Below are 6,000 nucleotides of genomic sequence, written 5' to 3'. Positions count from 1 at the left end.
TCACAAAAGGAAGCTGAAAAAGTGCATTGTGGGGGAAAGGTACCTGGTATAGACACATGATGGAGTCCAGTCCAAGGAATGCAGCTTATGGAAAATGAAGAGGTAGCTGGTTTGGAAATTCTCTTAAAATGGAAGCTTTGGGAGGAATCCTTTGTTTTGCCTTCCAATCACAGGGACAGAGAGTACTGATGATACTGAGGATACCAAAGCTGATATAATCTCACAACCTAATCTTGATCTTGATGATGATGTTTCCTGGAGGCATGGTTCTCCCTTACTTACCATCTTTACTTCATCTCTGAAAGATTAGTAGCTTGATTACCCTAGTCCTAGATGCCTAGAAGCCAGACATGTTACATTTCCTCTCTCCCTAAGGTTCCTTGGTATCCTTAAGAGGGGTTGGGAGTAAATCGTCTCTGTATTTAGCTCTAGCTAGCTGAGGGATAGGGGAGGGAGGGGGAGAGAGAGAAAGAAACAGAGAAAGACAGAGGCAGAGATAGAGACAGAGACAGAGAAATAGAGAGAGCCGAGTCAGAGAGACAGAGACACAGAGAGAGAGAGACCTAGAGATTGTCCCCATTTGATAAATTTTGGAAAAGGCACTTATGTAATGGGGAAATGTAGGATATCTTGTCCCAAAAGTAGAACCTTGTCACCTCTTACATACGCACTCCACCTTAGAGGATTTGGATATGCTAAAGACTTGTTACATATGTCTTGTAATATATACATGAGAATTACCAAGAAACATTTAAAAGATGGGTAGTTTTCTTTTTTTAAGAAAAAGTTATTATACTCAAAGGGCTATCAAACTGTGCATATCCTTTGATCCAGCAGTGTCTCTACTATGTCTGAACTTCAAAGAGATCATAAAAAAGAGAAAAGGACCCATATGTGCAAAAATATTCATAGCAGCCTTTTTGTAATGGCAATAAACTGAACACTGAGTGGATGCCCATCAGTTGGAAAATGGCTGAATAAATTATGGTATATGAATGTAATGGAATATTATTGTTCTATAAGAAATGATCAGCCGGATGGTTTCAGAAAATCCTGGAGAAACTTATATGAACTGATGTTAATGAAGTGAGTAGGACCAAGAGAACATTATATATAAGCAACAAGAAGTTTATGTGATTATTAATTGTGATGGATATGGCTCTTTTCAATAATGAGGTGATTTAGGCCAATTCCAATAGATTTATGATGGAGAGAACCTTCTGCATCCAGAAAAAAGGACTGTTGGAACTAAATGTGGATTACAACATAGTATTTTCATCTTTTTTGTTGTTGTTTGCTTGCTTTTCCCCTTCATTTTTCCCCTTTTTGATCTGATTTTTTCTTGTGCAGCATGATAAACATGGAAATATGTTTAGAAAAACTGCACATGTTTAACCCCTATTGGATTACTTGCTGTGTAGGTGAGGGAGGGAGGAAGAAACTGAAGCAGGTTGTGCTCCCTTTAAGAAACTGTATTTCCTATTTATCTGAGATTCCCTTCAGATTCCCAGCCCCTCCTGGCTGAGGCATATCCTCCCCAGGATGCCAGAGCCTTTGATTCAATTACAATCCTGGTCAAAAAGCATCCCTTTGAATTCCAATAGGAGATCCGGACTTGTCCCAGCCCCCATCCTGACTTGCTTAGGCTGTCCAGCACCCACTGGTTCTGATCTGCTTGGGGGAAGCAGACACCCAATATAATAAGCTTCCATCAACTAAAGTCTTTGCAGATGGACTTTGGTAGCTCCCTTTTCCGCCAGGACCTTCTGTCCACTGAAAACTGTATTCTCAGTGCAAAACTCCATTTTCCAGAGATCTGCCATTATAGAAGTCAGTCTCTTGGTAAATTGATTTCTATCTAACAATAAACTTTAATTTTGCAACTAATATTTGGGAATGAGTGAATTCTTTCACCCCTAAAACTTGGGTAAATTTAAAGGGGATTCTTCATAACTCTCTTATAGCCACTAACCTCTAGACCACTAGGCATCTAGACCACACAAACCTCATCAAAAGGAGGGAGAAAAATTTTGAACATAAGGTTTTGGAAGGGTAAATGTTGAAAACTATCTTTGTATGTATTTTGAAAAATAAAAGCTACTAATTTTAAAAACTCGTGTAGGTATAGATTTTATAATTAGTGACATAGCTACTATCCTTCCTCCCTGAATTAAAAAAATAACAATACAGCTTTAGGTCAGGGATTCTGTTGTTATTGTTGTTCCAAAGTTAAGAAGAAATGCTCACTCTTATCTTGAAAGAGTGAGATTCAGTCATTGAAATTAACATTTAGGATGTAAGGGGAAAGGAAAGAGTGATAATACTAGAAATGTAAAAATTACTTTTTAGAAAAAAAAGCTTTTGTTAAAGTTTTTGATAAACTCATGCCTGGAACAACAAAGTACTACCCCCAATTAAAGAGACATACTATTCAGTTCTAGGGAAATAATTGTTCTTCTGTGATCTGTCCTGGTAAAACCATATCTAGAGTATTATATTTAGCCCTGAAACTCATTTTTAGCAAGGGCTGTGCCTTGAGGACAGTGTGCTAAATGGTGAGAGACCTCAAGATCACATTGAATGCATATTTGTTTGGAAGTATTGAGATGTGAGAAATGAGGGGTGAGAGATATCCTAATAGCAATGGAGCCTCCATGCTTGTGTTGTAGGTTTTGCGAAAGAATTTGCAGTCCTGATCTCCTAGGTTTTTGGCAAAAAAAAAAAATGAGTTTATCATACTGAGAAACAACTTCCCAGAAGGCTAGTTCCAAAAGAATTTGGCAAAGGTAGGTTTTTGGCAAAGATGGGTTTATACTGAGAAACAATTTCCCAGTGGGCCAAATCCTGATAGGAAATTAGCAAAGGTTTGGGGTACAGTCTTTGATTATATTAGGTGATGAGGGTTGTGGTTCCTTTAAGACTAGTCCTTTCATATTGATTTATTCCTTTCTGACTCCTAGCCCCTCCTAGCTGATCAATTCAAGAAACTAGGATTTTTGATTCACAAATCTTAGTCAAAAGCACCCCTTTGAATTCCAATAGGAGAGATCCGGGCTCTCCCAACCCCCATCGGATCTCAGCCAACTTGGGCTGTCCCAGCCCCCATTCTAATGTTCTGCTCAGGTTTCCCAACCCCCACCAAGCAAATTCTAGTCCTTGCTAAAATCCAGTGAGGAACCAACTTGGGACTCCACCCACAGGCCCTTTTAGCTAAATCTCATTATAAAAGAGCCAGACTGGAGCTCTCTCTTTGCAGAGGATCTAAACATGGCAGCCTTACACCTGGCATGGGCTCTTTGCCCACTGGAATCCTATTTCCGGTGCCCTCTTATTTCTACCCTCATTTTTTACTAACCTTACTTCCAAACCCCATAATAAACCTCTTTTATTAATTTAGGTTTTCGGGTCTGTAAATTCCTTTACAGGGGACTCTTGTGCCTCCACTAGACCTCATTTAACTTCGTATCCTTGCGCCGAATCCAAAGGGGTTGCAGGGGAGCTCTATTTGACTCCTTGTACTCTGAACCTGCCACTAGACCTCAATTAAACCCTAATTTCTTTTAGGTACCCTTTATCTAAACCTCATGAATGAGATGAGGTGAGATCTTTCAAGACAGTTGTGAAAATCGAGTAAGGCTTCATCTACTTCAGAGTTCGAGTAGGCCTGAAGGACTCTGAAGGGCATTGCCTTCCCCTCCTATGACATCTCCCTATTTCATCCAAATATGGGCAACTATGTACTTATTGGTCAAGTTCAATTTCATGGGTAGATCTCGCGTTTAGAATGTAAGACTCTCAGCCAATGAGGATGAGGGTCAGTGGTGGGAGGGGGCATTTTGCGTTAGGGATTAAAGGTGCTGTCCTGCCCACAGGAGGCGCTTCCTCTCTTCGATAGTCTACTCGAAGAGTGGGACGCCCTTCTCGCGAGAATGTACAATAAACTTTGCTTTTCTCTAGAGCTCTCTCCAGCTTTTTTTATTAAATGGTGACCCTTCACCATTTCCGTACCACACAGTTTGGGGGCTAGTCCGGATCCTTTACTCGGTGAGTAAGTGAACTCCTGGGTGCTAGTGGGATGGCGCCCTGCCTTGATTTAGGCAGCCCGCCAGCTTCCAGGGGCTTCTCCTTGCTCCCTGACGTAGAGTGGACCCGAAGTGGAGAAACTCAGAGAAAAGCAACGGAAACTCCGCGGTGAAAAATCCCAACCGGTTGGTGGAGGACAGATCAGTCAAGTAATTTGTTGCACAGCAACCCAGAGGTAAGCGTCCTGTGAAGCCCCTTGAGTCTAGTTATAGGTTCTGGAGGGGGCTGTAGACGGTAGACAGGAAGAGAGCTAGGCCTTCCTGGGTGACTGAGTTAACTGGTGACAGTTAGCGTGTTTGGGCGTTTAGGAGTCTGTTAAACTCCTTCCAAATTCAATGGGTGTGGCCTAGTCCCAGCCAGCCCTCGCGGAGAGAAATGAGAAAAATATCAGAAAATACCAGTAGATATTCCCTTGGGAGATAAATTAAGTAATTGGAACAAACTGCCAAAATATGAGGAAAAATAAAAAGCAAGAAAAAGATGATAAGGTATTGTTGTTTTGTTGCAGACTGGTGGTGCCAAAAGGATTAAATGGTACCTGAAGGGAAGGACCTGAGAGGATTTAATTCCATTAGCCCTTCCAGGGGCCTTCGGGCGGGGAGGAGAACTAGGTCTTTTGAAGCAGGGGTCGTTCCAGCTGACCAGAAATAGCTGTTAGTAAATCCCATTTGGGATCAGAAACCCTGTACATGGGGAAGTATGTGGGATTGAGCGAGTGAAGATGGTGGCTTCCTTCCTCTTCCTCCCACGTGTCCTGACTGCAGCAGGGCCACATGGGCCGGGGGAAAGAAACCTTTAAGTTTTATGAAATTTGGGTCAGTTACGTGCAAACATTGAAGTGTAAAGTTTAAAAATATATACATATATATTTACTTAAAGGCGGGACAGGAAAGATTGATTTGTAAAAGTAATTAATAGTTTAAATGGAGCTATGATATATTGGGTCGGGAAGCATGGTGGTGTGGGGGAAGGGTGACCACGTGGAGAGGTCCCTCCCATTAAGTATAGTGGGGTTTTTTGTTTTTAATAACTGCACCTCCTTGCTGATTTAGATATTAATTATTTCTACTGTTTAAAGGAAAAGCCTACATTTATATGGTGTTGATAACTGAATGTTTTATTTTTATTTTTCAAGTCTATAACTGTTCTAAGGAGTTGGAACTGAAGTTTTCTGAAAACAAGTTATTCAATATTTATTTACATGCGTGATAGTCTCCTTGTTTAAAGATTATTTTAATCTGATCTGATAATTTGATAGGGTTATTTGCAAAAATTTTAATCCTGCTTCCTTTTTGTCCCCTGGAGAACAGAACTATTGCTATTTTGGGAAATTTACTAGTCTGTTGTGTATAATATGATAATTTCTGTAAACAGGGGGGGGGAAGGGAAACTGAGATTTCAACTGGTCAGAAAATTGGAAAAAAACTGATGTCTTATTTCAGTTCAGGCCTAATTGGAAACTACTTACTCTTTGCTTACCTCATCATTTTGGTTCCCTGATGAAGGACCTCGAAAATAGACATAATTTGGGTACTGAATAGAACTCTGGAAAAGGTAAAAGATTTTTTTTCTTTTTTTGCACCGGACATCCAGGCTGCTTCTGGCCTGGATCGTTGTTAGAGCTCTATGCTCGGCACAATTCTTTTAAGAATTGCTGCGATTGACAAAAGGTCTCCTTTTGTCTCGCTCTCTTGTCTCTACAGATAAGGGAGAGGCTGCAAAAAGTTGAAAAAGCTCTTTACCTGTCCACTAGCTAGACACACCTGATTTTAGCAGATGCTGGGTTTGGAGAAGGCTGCAGAGACAAAAGGCCTTTACAGGGGACTCTAGCTGAAAATTTGCTAGACTATGATTGGCTAGCTTATGTTTTAACTTTGAATTATTGTCCTGACTCAGTCCTGCCTCAGTTTCCTTGCC

This window comes from Sminthopsis crassicaudata, chromosome 4 (assembly GCF_048593235.1).
Source record: "Sminthopsis crassicaudata isolate SCR6 chromosome 4, ASM4859323v1, whole genome shotgun sequence".
Taxonomy (NCBI): Eukaryota; Metazoa; Chordata; class Mammalia; order Dasyuromorphia; family Dasyuridae; genus Sminthopsis; species Sminthopsis crassicaudata.
This window is presented reverse-complemented; position numbering follows the sequence as displayed.